The following is a 17,560-nucleotide window of genomic DNA, read 5'->3' on the forward strand; positions in this document are numbered from 1 at the left end:
TTTCATGCGAAAAGGCTAAAATAAATGTTTTACGTTTGTTACACTCAAACAGTGTCTCCTCTCATATGCTGAACTGGTCGCATTGTGGATTTTGGTTAAAACATGATTTTGGACAATGTTCATGGAACTCAGCTTAAAACGTACTTGCAGACTTGAAAACCCTTGCCTATTGTGGAGCGCGCCTCCTACTTCCACTGCTGAACGAAAACCCATGATTTTGGACCCTGTTTTCATGCGAAAAGGCTAAAATAATTGTTTCACGTTTGTTACACTCAAACAGTCTCTCCAGTCATATGCTGATCTGGTCGCAATGTGGATTTGGCCTAAAACATGATTTTGGACAATGTTCATGGAACTCAGCTTAAAACGTACTTGCAGACTTGAAAACCCTTGCCTGTTGTAGAGCGCGCCTCCTACTTCCACTGCTGAACGAAAACCCATGATTTTGGACCCTGTTTTCATGCGAAAAGGCTAAAAGAAATGTTTCACGTTTGTTACACTCAAACAGTGTCTCCTCTCATATGCTGAACTGGTCGCATTGTGGATTTTGGTTAAAACATGATTTTGGACAATGTTCATGGAACTCAGCTTAAAACGTACTTGCAGACTTGAAAACCCTTGCCTATTGTGGAGCGCGCCTCCTACTTCCACTGCTGAACGAAAACCCATGATTTTGGACCCTGTTTTCATGCGAAAAGGCTAAAAGAATTGTTTCACGTTTGTTACACTCAAACAGTCTCTCCAGTCATATGCTGATCTGGTCGCAATGTGGATTTGGCCTAAAACATGATTTTGGACAATGTTCATGGAACTCAGCTTAAAACGTACTTGCAGACTTGAAAACCCTTGCCTATTGTAGAGCGCGCCTCCTACTTCTACTGCTGAACGAAAACCCATGATTTTGGACCCTGTTTTCATGCGAAAAGGCTAAAAGAATTGTTTCACGTTTGTTACACTCAAACAGTCTCTCCAGTCATATGCTGATCTGGTCGCAATGTGGATTTGGCCTAAAACATGATTTTGGACAATGTTCATGGAACTCAGCTTAAAACGTACTTGCAGACTTGAAAACCCTTGCCTGTTGTAGAGCGCGCCTCCTACTTCCACTGCTGAACGAAAACCCATGATTTTGGACCCTGTTTTCATGCGAAAAGGCTAAAAGAAATGTTTCACGTTTGTTACACTCAAACAGTGTCTCCTCTCATATGCTGAACTGGTCGCATTGTGGATTTTGGTTAAAACATGATTTTGGACAATGTTCATGGAACTCAGCTTAAAACGTACTTGCAGACTTGAAAACCCTTGCCTATTGTGGAGCGCGCCTCCTACTTCCACTGCTGAACGAAAACCCATGATTTTGGACCCTGTTTTCATGCGAAAAGGCTAAAAGAATTGTTTCACGTTTGTTACACTCAAACAGTCTCTCCAGTCATATGCTGATCTGGTCGCAATGTGGATTTGGCCTAAAACATGATTTTGGACAATGTTCATGGAACTCAGCTTAAAACGTACTTGCAGACTTGAAAACCCTTGCCTATTGTAGAGCGCGCCTCCTACTTCTACTGCTGAACGAAAACCCATGATTTTGGACCCTGTTTTCATGCGAAAAGGCTAAAAGAAATGTTTCACGTTTGTTACACTCAAACAGTGTCTCCTCTCATATGCTGAACTGATCGCATTGTGGATTTTGGTTAAAACATGATTTTGGACAATGTTCATGGAACTCAGCTTAAAACGTACTTGCAGACTTGAAAACCCTTGCCTATTGTAGAGCGCGCCTCCTACTTCCACTGCTGAACGAAAACCCATGATTTTGGACCCTGTTTTCATGCGAAAAGGCTAAAAGAAATGTTTCACGTTTGTTACACTCAAACAGTGTCTCCTCTCATATGCTGAACTGGTCGCATTGTGGATTTTGGTTAAAACATGATTTTGGACACTGTTCATGGAACTCAGCTTAAAACGTACTTGCAGACTTGAAAACCCTTGCCTATTGTAGAGCGCGCCTCCTACTTCCACTGCTGAACGAAAACCCATGATTTTGGACCCTGTTTTCATGCGAAAAGGCTAAAATAAATGTTTTACGTTTGTTACACTCAAACAGTGTCTCCTCTCATATGCTGAACTGGTCGCATTGTGGATTTTGGTTAAAACATGATTTTGGACAATGTTCATGGAACTCAGCTTAAAACGTACTTGCAGACTTGAAAACCCTTGCCTATTGTGGAGCGCGCCTCCTACTTCCACTGCTGAACGAAAACCCATGATTTTGGACCCTGTTTTCATGCGAAAAGGCTAAAAAAATTGTTTCACGTTTGTTACACTCAAACAGTCTCTCCAGTCATATGCTGATCTGGTCGCAATGTGGATTTGGCCTAAAACATGATTTTGGACAATGTTCATGGAACTCAGCTTAAAACGTACTTGCAGACTTGAAAACCCTTGCCTGTTGTAGAGCGCGCCTCCTACTTCCACTGCTGAACGAAAACCCATGATTTTGGACCCTGTTTTCATGCGAAAAGGCTAAAAGAAATGTTTCACGTTTGTTACACTCAAACAGTGTCTCCTCTCATATGCTGAACTGGTCGCATTGTGGATTTTGGTTAAAACATGATTTTGGACAATGTTCATGGAACTCAGCTTAAAACGTACTTGCAGACTTGAAAACCCTTGCCTATTGTGGAGCGCGCCTCCTACTTCCACTGCTGAACGAAAACCCATGATTTTGGACCCTGTTTTCATGCGAAAAGGCTAAAAGAATTGTTTCACGTTTGTTACACTCAAACAGTATCTCCAGTCATATGCTGATCTGGTCGCAATGTGGATTTGGCCTAAAACATGATTTTGGACAATGTTCATGGAACTCAGCTTAAAACGTACTTGCAGACTTGAAAACCCTTGCCTATTGTAGAGCGCGCCTCCTACTTCTACTGCTGAACGAAAACCCATGATTTTGGACCCTGTTTTCATGCGAAAAGGCTAAAAGAAATGTTTCACGTTTGTTACACTCAAACAGTGTCTCCTCTCATATGCTGAACTGATCGCATTGTGGATTTTGGTTAAAACATGATTTTGGACAATGTTCATGGAACTCAGCTTAAAACGTACTTGCAGACTTGAAAACCCTTGCCTATTGTAGAGCGCGCCTCCTACTTCCACTGCTGAACGAAAACCCATGATTTTGGACCCTGTTTTCATGCGAAAAGGCTAAAAGAAATGTTTCACGTTTGTTACACTCAAACAGTGTCTCCTCTCATATGCTGAACTGGTCGCATTGTGGATTTTGGTTAAAACATGATTTTGGACAATGTTCATGGAACTCAGCTTAAAACGTACTTGCAGACTTGAAAACCCTTGCCTATTGTAGAGCGCGCCTCCTACTTCCACTGCTGAACGAAAACCCATGATTTTGGACCCTGTTTTCATGCGAAAAGGCTAAAAGAAATGTTTCACGTTTGTTACACTCAAACAGTGTCTCCTCTCATATGCTGAACTGGTCGCATTGTGGATTTTGGTTAAAACATGATTTTGGACACTGTTCATGGAACTCAGCTTAAAACGTACTTGCAGACTTGAAAACCCTTGCCTATTGTAGAGCGCGCCTCCTACTTCCACTGCTGAACGAAAACCCATGATTTTGGACCCTGTTTTCATGCGAAAAGGCTAAAATAAATGTTTTACGTTTGTTACACTCAAACAGTGTCTCCTCTCATATGCTGAACTGGTCGCATTGTGGATTTTGGTTAAAACATGATTTTGGACAATGTTCATGGAACTCAGCTTAAAACGTACTTGCAGACTTGAAAACCCTTGCCTATTGTGGAGCGCGCCTCCTACTTCCACTGCTGAACGAAAACCCATGATTTTGGACCCTGTTTTCATGCGAAAAGGCTAAAAGAATTGTTTCACGTTTGTTACACTCAAACAGTCTCTCCAGTCATATGCTGATCTGGTCGCAATGTGGATTTGGCCTAAAACATGATTTTGGACAATGTTCATGGAACTCAGCTTAAAACGTACTTGCAGACTTGAAAACCCTTGCCTGTTGTAGAGCGCGCCTCCTACTTCCACTGCTGAACGAAAACCCATGATTTTGGACCCTGTTTTCATGCGAAAAGGCTAAAAGAAATGTTTCACGTTTGTTACACTCAAACAGTGTCTCCTCTCATATGCTGAACTGGTCGCATTGTGGATTTTGGTTAAAACATGATTTTGGACAATGTTCATGGAACTCAGCTTAAAACGTACTTGCAGACTTGAAAACCCTTGCCTATTGTGGAGCGCGCCTCCTACTTCCACTGCTGAACGAAAACCCATGATTTTGGACCCTGTTTTCATGCGAAAAGGCTAAAAGAATTGTTTCACGTTTGTTACACTCAAACAGTCTCTCCAGTCATATGCTGATCTGGTCGCAATGTGGATTTGGCCTAAAACATGATTTTGGACAATGTTCATGGAACTCAGCTTAAAACGTACTTGCAGACTTGAAAACCCTTGCCTATTGTAGAGCGCGCCTCCTACTTCTACTGCTGAACGAAAACCCATGATTTTGGACCCTGTTTTCATGCGAAAAGGCTAAAAGAAATGTTTCACGTTTGTTACACTCAAACAGTGTCTCCTCTCATATGCTGAACTGATCGCATTGTGGATTTTGGTTAAAACATGATTTTGGACAATGTTCATGGAACTCAGCTTAAAACGTACTTGCAGACTTGAAAACCCTTGCCTATTGTAGAGCGCGCCTCCTACTTCCACTGCTGAACGAAAACCCATGATTTTGGACCCTGTTTTCATGCGAAAAGGCTAAAAGAAATGTTTCACGTTTGTTACACTCAAACAGTGTCTCCTCTCATATGCTGAACTGGTCGCATTGTGGATTTTGGTTAAAACATGATTTTGGACAATGTTCATGGAACTCAGCTTAAAACGTACTTGCAGACTTGAAAACCCTTGCCTATTGTAGAGCGCGCCTCCTACTTCCACTGCTGAACGAAAACCCATGATTTTGGACCCTGTTTTCATGCGAAAAGGCTAAAAGAAATGTTTCACGTTTGTTACACTCAAACAGTGTCTCCTCTCATATGCTGAACTGGTCGCATTGTGGATTTTGGTTAAAACATGATTTTGGACACTGTTCATGGAACTCAGCTTAAAACGTACTTGCAGACTTGAAAACCCTTGCCTATTGTAGAGCGCGCCTCCTACTTCCACTGCTGAACGAAAACCCATGATTTTGGACCCTGTTTTCATGCGAAAAGGCTAAAATAAATGTTTTACGTTTGTTACACTCAAACAGTGTCTCCTCTCATATGCTGAACTGGTCGCATTGTGGATTTTGGTTAAAACATGATTTTGGACAATGTTCATGGAACTCAGCTTAAAACGTACTTGCAGACTTGAAAACCCTTGCCTATTGTGGAGCGCGCCTCCTACTTCCACTGCTGAACGAAAACCCATGATTTTGGACCCTGTTTTCATGCGAAAAGGCTAAAAGAATTGTTTCACGTTTGTTACACTCAAACAGTCTCTCCAGTCATATGCTGATCTGGTCGCAATGTGGATTTGGCCTAAAACATGATTTTGGACAATGTTCATGGAACTCAGCTTAAAACGTACTTGCAGACTTGAAAACCCTTGCCTGTTGTAGAGCGCGCCTCCTACTTCCACTGCTGAACGAAAACCCATGATTTTGGACCCTGTTTTCATGCGAAAAGCCTAAAAGAAATGTTTCACGTTTGTTACACTCAAACAGTGTCTCCTCTCATATGCTGAACTGGTCGCATTGTGGATTTTGGTTAAAACATGATTTTGGACAATGTTCATGGAACTCAGCTTAAAACGTACTTGCAGACTTGAAAACCCTTGCCTATTGTGGAGCGCGCCTCCTACTTCCACTGCTGAACGAAAACCCATGATTTTGGACCCTGTTTTCATGCGAAAAGGCTAAAAGAATTGTTTCACGTTTGTTACACTCAAACAGTCTCTCCAGTCATATGCTGATCTGGTCGCAATGTGGATTTGGCCTAAAACATGATTTTGGACAATGTTCATGGAACTCAGCTTAAAACGTACTTGCAGACTTGAAAACCCTTGCCTATTGTAGAGCGCGCCTCCTACTTCTACTGCTGAACGAAAACCCATGATTTTGGACCCTGTTTTCATGCGAAAAGGCTAAAAGAATTGTTTCACGTTTGTTACACTCAAACAGTCTCTCCAGTCATATGCTGATCTGGTCGCAATGTGGATTTGGCCTAAAACATGATTTTGGACAATGTTCATGGAACTCAGCTTAAAACGTACTTGCAGACTTGAAAACCCTTGCCTGTTGTAGAGCGCGCCTCCTACTTCCACTGCTGAACGAAAACCCATGATTTTGGACCCTGTTTTCATGCGAAAAGGCTAAAAGAAATGTTTCACGTTTGTTACACTCAAACAGTGTCTCCTCTCATATGCTGAACTGGTCGCATTGTGGATTTTGGTTAAAACATGATTTTGGACAATGTTCATGGAACTCAGCTTAAAACGTACTTGCAGACTTGAAAACCCTTGCCTATTGTGGAGCGCGCCTCCTACTTCCACTGCTGAACGAAAACCCATGATTTTGGACCCTGTTTTCATGCGAAAAGGCTAAAAGAATTGTTTCACGTTTGTTACACTCAAACAGTCTCTCCAGTCATATGCTGATCTGGTCGCAATGTGGATTTGGCCTAAAACATGATTTTGGACAATGTTCATGGAACTCAGCTTAAAACGTACTTGCAGACTTGAAAACCCTTGCCTATTGTAGAGCGCGCCTCCTACTTCTACTGCTGAACGAAAACCCATGATTTTGGACCCTGTTTTCATGCGAAAAGGCTAAAAGAAATGTTTCACGTTTGTTACACTCAAACAGTGTCTCCTCTCATATGCTGAACTGATCGCATTGTGGATTTTGGTTAAAACATGATTTTGGACAATGTTCATGGAACTCAGCTTAAAACGTACTTGCAGACTTGAAAACCCTTGCCTATTGTAGAGCGCGCCTCCTACTTCCACTGCTGAACGAAAACCCATGATTTTGGACCCTGTTTTCATGCGAAAAGGCTAAAAGAAATGTTTCACGTTTGTTACACTCAAACAGTGTCTCCTCTCATATGCTGAACTGGTCGCATTGTGGATTTTGGTTAAAACATGATTTTGGACAATGTTCATGGAACTCAGCTTAAAACGTACTTGCAGACTTGAAAACCCTTGCCTATTGTAGAGCGCGCCTCCTACTTCCACTGCTGAACGAAAACCCATGATTTTGGACCCTGTTTTCATGCGAAAAGGCTAAAAGAAATGTTTCACGTTTGTTACACTCAAACAGTGTCTCCTCTCATATGCTGAACTGGTCGCATTGTGGATTTTGGTTAAAACATGATTTTGGACACTGTTCATGGAACTCAGCTTAAAACGTACTTGCAGACTTGAAAACCCTTGCCTATTGTAGAGCGCGCCTCCTACTTCCACTGCTGAACGAAAACCCATGATTTTGGACCCTGTTTTCATGCGAAAAGGCTAAAATAAATGTTTTACGTTTGTTACACTCAAACAGTGTCTCCTCTCATATGCTGAACTGGTCGCATTGTGGATTTTGGTTAAAACATGATTTTGGACAATGTTCATGGAACTCAGCTTAAAACGTACTTGCAGACTTGAAAACCCTTGCCTATTGTGGAGCGCGCCTCCTACTTCCACTGCTGAACGAAAACCCATGATTTTGGACCCTGTTTTCATGCGAAAAGGCTAAAAGAATTGTTTCACGTTTGTTACACTCAAACAGTCTCTCCAGTCATATGCTGATCTGGTCGCAATGTGGATTTGGCCTAAAACATGATTTTGGACAATGTTCATGGAACTCAGCTTAAAACGTACTTGCAGACTTGAAAACCCTTGCCTGTTGTAGAGCGCGCCTCCTACTTCCACTGCTGAACGAAAACCCATGATTTTGGACCCTGTTTTCATGCGAAAAGGCTAAAAGAAATGTTTCACGTTTGTTACACTCAAACAGTGTCTCCTCTCATATGCTGAACTGGTCGCATTGTGGATTTTGGTTAAAACATGATTTTGGACAATGTTCATGGAACTCAGCTTAAAACGTACTTGCAGACTTGAAAACCCTTGCCTATTGTGGAGCGCGCCTCCTACTTCCACTGCTGAACGAAAACCCATGATTTTGGACCCTGTTTTCATGCGAAAAGGCTAAAAGAATTGTTTCACGTTTGTTACACTCAAACAGTCTCTCCAGTCATATGCTGATCTGGTCGCAATGTGGATTTGGCCTAAAACATGATTTTGGACAATGTTCATGGAACTCAGCTTAAAACGTACTTGCAGACTTGAAAACCCTTGCCTATTGTAGAGCGCGCCTCCTACTTCTACTGCTGAACGAAAACCCATGATTTTGGACCCTGTTTTCATGCGAAAAGGCTAAAAGAAATGTTTCACGTTTGTTACACTCAAACAGTGTCTCCTCTCATATGCTGAACTGATCGCATTGTGGATTTTGGTTAAAACATGATTTTGGACAATGTTCATGGAACTCAGCTTAAAACGTACTTGCAGACTTGAAAACCCTTGCCTATTGTAGAGCGCGCCTCCTACTTCCACTGCTGAACGAAAACCCATGATTTTGGACCCTGTTTTCATGCGAAAAGGCTAAAAGAAATGTTTCACGTTTGTTACACTCAAACAGTGTCTCCTCTCATATGCTGAACTGGTCGCATTGTGGATTTTGGTTAAAACATGATTTTGGACAATGTTCATGGAACTCAGCTTAAAACGTACTTGCAGACTTGAAAACCCTTGCCTATTGTAGAGCGCGCCTCCTACTTCCACTGCTGAACGAAAACCCATGATTTTGGACCCTGTTTTCATGCGAAAAGGCTAAAAGAAATGTTTCACGTTTGTTACACTCAAACAGTGTCTCCTCTCATATGCTGAACTGGTCGCATTGTGGATTTTGGTTAAAACATGATTTTGGACACTGTTCATGGAACTCAGCTTAAAACGTACTTGCAGACTTGAAAACCCTTGCCTATTGTAGAGCGCGCCTCCTACTTCCACTGCTGAACGAAAACCCATGATTTTGGACCCTGTTTTCATGCGAAAAGGCTAAAATAAATGTTTTACCTTTGTTACACTCAAACAGTGTCTCCTCTCATATGCTGAACTGGTCGCATTGTGGATTTTGGTTAAAACATGATTTTGGACAATGTTCATGGAACTCAGCTTAAAACGTACTTGCAGACTTGAAAACCCTTGCCTATTGTGGAGCGCGCCTCCTACTTCCACTGCTGAACGAAAACCCATGATTTTGGACCCTGTTTTCATGCGAAAAGGCTAAAAGAATTGTTTCACGTTTGTTACACTCAAACAGTCTCTCCAGTCATATGCTGATCTGGTCGCAATGTGGATTTGGCCTAAAACATGATTTTGGACAATGTTCATGGAACTCAGCTTAAAACGTACTTGCAGACTTGAAAACCCTTGCCTGTTGTAGAGCGCGCCTCCTACTTCCACTGCTGAACGAAAACCCATGATTTTGGACCCTGTTTTCATGCGAAAAGGCTAAAAGAAATGTTTCACGTTTGTTACACTCAAACAGTGTCTCCTCTCATATGCTGAACTGGTCGCATTGTGGATTTTGGTTAAAACATGATTTTGGACAATGTTCATGGAACTCAGCTTAAAACGTACTTGCAGACTTGAAAACCCTTGCCTATTGTGGAGCGCGCCTCCTACTTCCACTGCTGAACGAAAACCCATGATTTTGGACCCTGTTTTCATGCGAAAAGGCTAAAAGAATTGTTTCACGTTTGTTACACTCAAACAGTCTCTCCAGTCATATGCTGATCTGGTCGCAATGTGGATTTGGCCTAAAACATGATTTTGGACAATGTTCATGGAACTCAGCTTAAAACGTACTTGCAGACTTGAAAACCCTTGCCTATTGTAGAGCGCGCCTCCTACTTCTACTGCTGAACGAAAACCCATGATTTTGGACCCTGTTTTCATGCGAAAAGGCTAAAAGAAATGTTTCACGTTTGTTACACTCAAACAGTGTCTCCTCTCATATGCTGAACTGATCGCATTGTGGATTTTGGTTAAAACATGATTTTGGACAATGTTCATGGAACTCAGCTTAAAACGTACTTGCAGACTTGAAAACCCTTGCCTATTGTAGAGCGCGCCTCCTACTTCCACTGCTGAACGAAAACCCATGATTTTGGACCCTGTTTTCATGCGAAAAGGCTAAAAGAAATGTTTCACGTTTGTTACACTCAAACAGTGTCTCCTCTCATATGCTGAACTGGTCGCATTGTGGATTTTGGTTAAAACATGATTTTGGACAATGTTCATGGAACTCAGCTTAAAACGTACTTGCAGACTTGAAAACCCTTGCCTATTGTAGAGCGCGCCTCCTACTTCCACTGCTGAACGAAAACCCATGATTTTGGACCCTGTTTTCATGCGAAAAGGCTAAAAGAAATGTTTCACGTTTGTTACACTCAAACAGTGTCTCCTCTCATATGCTGAACTGGTCGCATTGTGGATTTTGGTTAAAACATGATTTTGGACACTGTTCATGGAACTCAGCTTAAAACGTACTTGCAGACTTGAAAACCCTTGCCTATTGTAGAGCGCGCCTCCTACTTCCACTGCTGAACGAAAACCCATGATTTTGGACCCTGTTTTCATGCGAAAAGGCTAAAATAAATGTTTTACGTTTGTTACACTCAAACAGTGTCTCCTCTCATATGCTGAACTGGTCGCATTGTGGATTTTGGTTAAAACATGATTTTGGACAATGTTCATGGAACTCAGCTTAAAACGTACTTGCAGACTTGAAAACCCTTGCCTATTGTGGAGCGCGCCTCCTACTTCCACTGCTGAACGAAAACCCATGATTTTGGACCCTGTTTTCATGCGAAAAGGCTAAAAGAATTGTTTCACGTTTGTTACACTCAAACAGTCTCTCCAGTCATATGCTGATCTGGTCGCAATGTGGATTTGGCCTAAAACATGATTTTGGACAATGTTCATGGAACTCAGCTTAAAACGTACTTGCAGACTTGAAAACCCTTGCCTGTTGTAGAGCGCGCCTCCTACTTCCACTGCTGAACGAAAACCCATGATTTTGGACCCTGTTTTCATGCGAAAAGGCTAAAAGAAATGTTTCACGTTTGTTACACTCAAACAGTGTCTCCTCTCATATGCTGAACTGGTCGCATTGTGGATTTTGGTTAAAACATGATTTTGGACAATGTTCATGGAACTCAGCTTAAAACGTACTTGCAGACTTGAAAACCCTTGCCTATTGTGGAGCGCGCCTCCTACTTCCACTGCTGAACGAAAACCCATGATTTTGGACCCTGTTTTCATGCGAAAAGGCTAAAAGAATTGTTTCACGTTTGTTACACTCAAACAGTCTCTCCAGTCATATGCTGATCTGGTCGCAATGTGGATTTGGCCTAAAACATGATTTTGGACAATGTTCATGGAACTCAGCTTAAAACGTACTTGCAGACTTGAAAACCCTTGCCTATTGTAGAGCGCGCCTCCTACTTCTACTGCTGAACGAAAACCCATGATTTTGGACCCTGTTTTCATGCGAAAAGGCTAAAAGAAATGTTTCACGTTTGTTACACTCAAACAGTGTCTCCTGTCATATGCTGAACTGGTCGCAATGTGGATTTGGCCTAAAACATGATTTTGGACAATGTTCATGGAACTCAGCTCAAAACGTACTTGCAGACTTGAAAACCCTTGCCTATTGTAGAGCGCGCCTCCTACTTCCACTGCTGAACGAAAACCCATGATTTTGGACCCTGTTTTCATGCGACATGGCTAAAATAATTGTTTCACGTTTGTTACACTCAAACAGTGTCTCCTGTCATATGCTGAACTGGTCGCAATGTGGATTTGGCCTAAAACATGATTTTGGACAATGTTCATGGAACTCAGCTTAAAACGTACTTGCAGACTTGAAAACCCTTGCCTATTGTAGAGCGCGCCTCCTACTTCCACTGCTGAACGAAAACCCATGATTTTGGACCCTGTTTTCATGCGAAAAGGCTAAAATAAATGTTTCACGTTTGTTACACTCAAACAGTGTCTCCTCTCATATGCTGAACTGGTCGCATTGTGGATTTTGGTTAAAACATGATTTTGGACACTGTTCATGGAACTCAGCTTAAAACGTACTTGCAGACTTGAAAACCCTTGCCTATTGTAGAGCGCGCCTCCTACTTCCACTGCTGAACGAAAACCCATGATTTTGGACCCTGTTTTCATGCGAAAAGGCTAAAAGAAATGTTTCACGTTTGTTACACTCAAACAGTGTCTCCTCTCATATGCTGAACTGGTCGCATTGTGGATTTTGGTTAAAACATGATTTTGGACAATGTTCATGGAACTCAGCTTAAAACGTACTTGCAGACTTGAAAACCCTTGCCTATTGTAGAGCGCGCCTCCTACTTCCACTGCTGAACGAAAACCCATGATTTTGGACCCTGTTTTCATGCGAAAAGGCTAAAAGAATTGTTTCACGTTTGTTACATTCAAACAGTGTCTCCTGTCATATGCTGAACTGGTCGCAATGTGGATTTGGCCTAAAACATGATTTTGGACAATGTTCATGGAACTCAGCTCAAAACGTACTTGCAGACTTGAAAACCCTTGCCTATTGTAGAGCGCGCCTCCTACTTCCACTGCTGAACGAAAACCCATGATTTTGGACCCTGTTTTCATGCGAAAAGGCTAAAATAATTGTTTCACGTTTGTTACGTTCAAACAATGTCTCCTGTCATATGCTGAACTGGTCGCAATGTGGATTTGGCCTAAAACATGATTTTGGACAATGTTCATGGAACTCAGCTCAAAACGTACTTGCAGACTTGAAAACCCTTGCCTATTGTAGAGCGCGCCTCCTACTTCCACTGCTGAACGAAAACCCATGATTTTGGACCCTGTGTTCATGCGAAAAGGCTAAAAGAAATGTTTCACGTTTGTTACACTCAAACAGTGTCTCCTCTCATATGCTGAACTGGTCGCATTGTGGATTTTGGTTAAAACATGATTTTGGACAATGTTCATGGAACTCAGCTTAAAACGTACTTGCAGACTTGAAAACCCTTGCCTATTGTGGAGCGCGCCTCCTACTTCCACTGCTGAACGAAAACCCATGATTTTGGACCCTGTTTTCATGCGAAAAGGCTAAAAGAATTGTTTCACGTTTGTTACACTCAAACAGTCTCTCCAGTCATATGCTGATCTGGTCGCAATGTGGATTTGGCCTAAAACATGATTTTGGACAATGTTCATGGAACTCAGCTTAAAACGTACTTGCAGACTTGAAAACCCTTGCCTATTGTAGAGTGCGCCTCCTACTTCCACTGCTGAACGAAAACCCATGATTTTGGACCCTGTTTTCATGCGAAAAGGCTAAAAGAAATGTTTCACGTTTGTTACACTCAAACAGTGTCTTCTCTCATATGCTGAACTGGTCGCATTGTGGATTTTGGTTAAAACATGATTTTGGACAATGTTCATGGAACTCAGCTTAAAACGTACTTGCAGACTTGAAAACCCTTGCCTATTGTGGAGCGCGCCTCCTACTTCCACTGCTGAACGAAAACCCATGATTTTGGACCCTGTTTTCATGCGAAAAGGCTAAAAGAAATGTTTCACGTTTGTTACACTCAAACAGTGTCTCCTCTCATATGCTGAACTGGTCGCATTGTGGATTTTGGTTAAAACATGATTTTGGACAATGTTCATGGAACTCAGCTTAAAACGTACTTGCAGACTTGAAAACCCTTGCCTATTGTAGAGCGCGCCTCCTACTTCCACTGCTGAACGAAAACCCATGATTTTGGACCCTGTTTTCATGCGAAAAGGCTAAAAGAATTGTTTCACGTTTGTTACATCCAAAAAGTGTCTCCTGTCATATGCTGAACTGGTCGCAATGTGGATTTGGCCTAAAACATGATTTTGGACAATGTTCATGGAACTCAGCTCAAAACGTACTTGCAGACTTGAAAACCCTTGCCTATTGTAGAGCGCGCCTCCTACTTCCACTGCTGAACGAAAACCCATGATTTTGGACCCTGTTTTCATGCGAAAAGGCTAAAAGAATTGTTTCACGTTTGTTACATTCAAACAGTGTCTCCTGTCATATGCTGAACTGGTCGCAATGTGGATTTGGCCTAAAACATGATTTTGGACACTGTTCATGGAACTCAGCTTAAAACGTACTTGCAGACTTGAAAACCCTTGCCTATTGTAGAGCGCGCCTCCTACTTCCACTGCTGAACGAAAACCCATGATTTTGGACCCTGTTTTCATGCGAAAAGGCTAAAAGAAATGTTTCACGTTTGTTACACTCAAACAGTGTCTCCTCTCATATGCTGAACTGGTCGCATTGTGGATTTTGGTTAAAACATGATTTTGGACAATGTTCATGGAACTCAGCTTAAAACGTACTTGCAGACTTGAAAACCCTTGCCTATTGTAGAGCGCGCCTCCTACTTCCACTGCTGAACGAAAACCCATGATTTTGGACCCTGTTTTCATGCGAAAAGGCTAAAAGAATTGTTTCACGTTTGTTACATTCAAACAGTGTCTCCTGTCATATGCTGAACTGGTCGCAATGTGGATTTGGCCTAAAACATGATTTTGGACAATGTTCATGGAACTCAGCTCAAAACGTACTTGCAGACTTGAAAACCCTTGCCTATTGTAGAGCGCGCCTCCTACTTCCACTGCTGAACGAAAACCCATGATTTTGGACCCTGTTTTCATGCGAAAAGGCTAAAATAATTGTTTCACGTTTGTTACATTCAAACAGTGTCTCCTGTCATATGCTGAACTGGTCGCAATGTGGATTTGGCCTAAAACATGATTTTGGACAATGTTCATGGAACTCAGCTCAAAACGTACTTGCAGACTTGAAAACCCTTGCCTATTGTAGAGCGCGCCTCCTACTTCCACTGCTGAACGAAAACCCATGATTTTGGACCCTGTGTTCATGCGAAAAGGCTAAAAGAAATGTTTCACGTTTGTTACACTCAAACAGTGTCTCCTCTCATATGCTGAACTGGTCGCATTGTGGATTTTGGTTAAAACATGATTTTGGACAATGTTCATGGAACTCAGCTTAAAACGTACTTGCAGACTTGAAAACCCTTGCCTATTGTGGAGCGCGCCTCCTACTTCCACTGCTGAACGAAAACCCATGATTTTGGACCCTGTTTTCATGCGAAAAGGCTAAAAGAATTGTTTCACGTTTGTTACACTCAAACAGTCTCTCCAGTCATATGCTGATCTGGTCGCAATGTGGATTTGGCCTAAAACATGATTTTGGACAATGTTCATGGAACTCAGCTTAAAACGTACTTGCAGACTTGAAAACCCTTGCCTATTGTAGAGTGCGCCTCCTACTTCCACTGCTGAACGAAAACCCATGATTTTGGACCCTGTTTTCATGCGAAAAGGCTAAAAGAAATGTTTCACGTTTGTTACACTCAAACAGTGTCTTCTCTCATATGCTGAACTGGTCGCATTGTGGATTTTGGTTAAAACATGATTTTGGACAATGTTCATGGAACTCAGCTTAAAACGTACTTGCAGACTTGAAAACCCTTGCCTATTGTGGAGCGCGCCTCCTACTTCCACTGCTGAACGAAAACCCATGATTTTGGACCCTGTTTTCATGCGAAAAGGCTAAAAGAAATGTTTCACGTTTGTTACACTCAAACAGTGTCTCCTCTCATATGCTGAACTGGTCGCATTGTGGATTTTGGTTAAAACATGATTTTGGACACTGTTCATGGAACTCAGCTTAAAACGTACTTGCAGACTTGAAAACCCTTGCCTATTGTAGAGCGCGCCTCCTACTTCCACTGCTGAACGAAAACCCATGATTTTGGACCCTGTTTTCATGCGAAAAGGCTAAAAGAAATGTTTCACGTTTGTTACACTCAAACAGTGTCTCCTCTCATATGCTGAACTGGTCGCATTGTGGATTTTGGTTAAAACATGATTTTGGACAATGTTCATGGAACTCAGCTTAAAACGTACTTGCAGACTTGAAAACCCTTGCCTATTGTAGAGCGCGCCTCCTACTTCCACTGCTGAACGAAAACCCATGATTTTGGACCCTGTTTTCATGCGAAAAGGCTAAAAGAATTGTTTCACGTTTGTTACATTCAAACAGTGTCTCCTGTCATATGCTGAACTGGTCGCAATGTGGATTTGGCCTAAAACATGATTTTGGACAATGTTCATGGAACTCAGCTCAAAACGTACTTGCAGACTTGAAAACCCTTGCCTATTGTAGAGCGCGCCTCCTACTTCCACTGCTGAACGAAAACCCATGATTTTGGACCCTGTTTTCATGCGAAAAGGCTAAAAGAATTGTTTCACGTTTGTTACATTCAAACAGTGTCTCCTGTCATATGCTGAACTGGTCGCAATGTGGATTTGGCCTAAAACATGATTTTGGACAATGTTCATGGAACTCAGCTCAAAACGTACTTGCAGACTTGAAAACCCTTGCCTATTGTAGAGCGCGCCTCCTACTTCCACTGCTGAACGAAAATCCATGATTTTGGACCCTGTGTTCATGCGAAAAGGCTAAAAGAAATGTTTCACGTTTGTTACACTCAAACAGTGTCTCCTCTCATATGCTGAACTGGTCGCATTGTGGATTTTGGTTAAAACATGATTTTGGACAATGTTCATGGAACTCAGCTTAAAACGTACTTGCAGACTTGAAAACCCTTGCCTATTGTGGAGCGCGCCTCCTACTTCCACTGCTGAACGAAAACCCATGATTTTGGACCCTGTTTTCATGCGAAAAGGCTAAAAGAATTGTTTCACGTTTGTTACACTCAAACAGTCTCTCCAGTCATATGCTGATCTGGTCGCAATGTGGATTTGGCCTAAAACATGATTTTGGACAATGTTCATGGAACTCAGCTTAAAACGTACTTGCAGACTTGAAAACCCTTGCCTATTGTAGAGTGCGCCTCCTACTTCCACTGCTGAACGAAAACCCATGATTTTGGACCCTGTTTTCATGCGAAAAGGCTAAAAGAAATGTTTCACGTTTGTTACACTCAAACAGTGTCTTCTCTCATATGCTGAACTGGTCGCATTGTGGATTTTGGTTAAAACATGATTTTGGACACTGTTCATGGAACTCAGCTTAAAACGTACTTGCAGACTTGAAAACCCTTGCCTATTGTAGAGCGCGCCTCCTACTTCCACTGCTGAACGAAAACCCATGATTTTGGACCCTGTTTTCATGCGAAAAGGCTAAAATAAATGTTTTACGTTTGTTACACTCAAACAGTGTCTCCTCTCATATGCTGAACTGGTCGCATTGTGGATTTTGGTTAAAACATGATTTTGGACAATGTTCATGGAATTCAGCTTAAAACGTACTTGCAGACTTGAAAACCCTTGCCTATTGTAGAGCGCGCCTCCTACTTCCACTGCTGAACGAAAACCCATGATTTTGGACCCTGTTTTC

This window comes from Coregonus lavaretus, assembly GCF_964263955.1.
Source record: "Coregonus lavaretus genome assembly, chromosome: 9".
Taxonomy (NCBI): Eukaryota; Metazoa; Chordata; class Actinopteri; order Salmoniformes; family Salmonidae; genus Coregonus; species Coregonus lavaretus.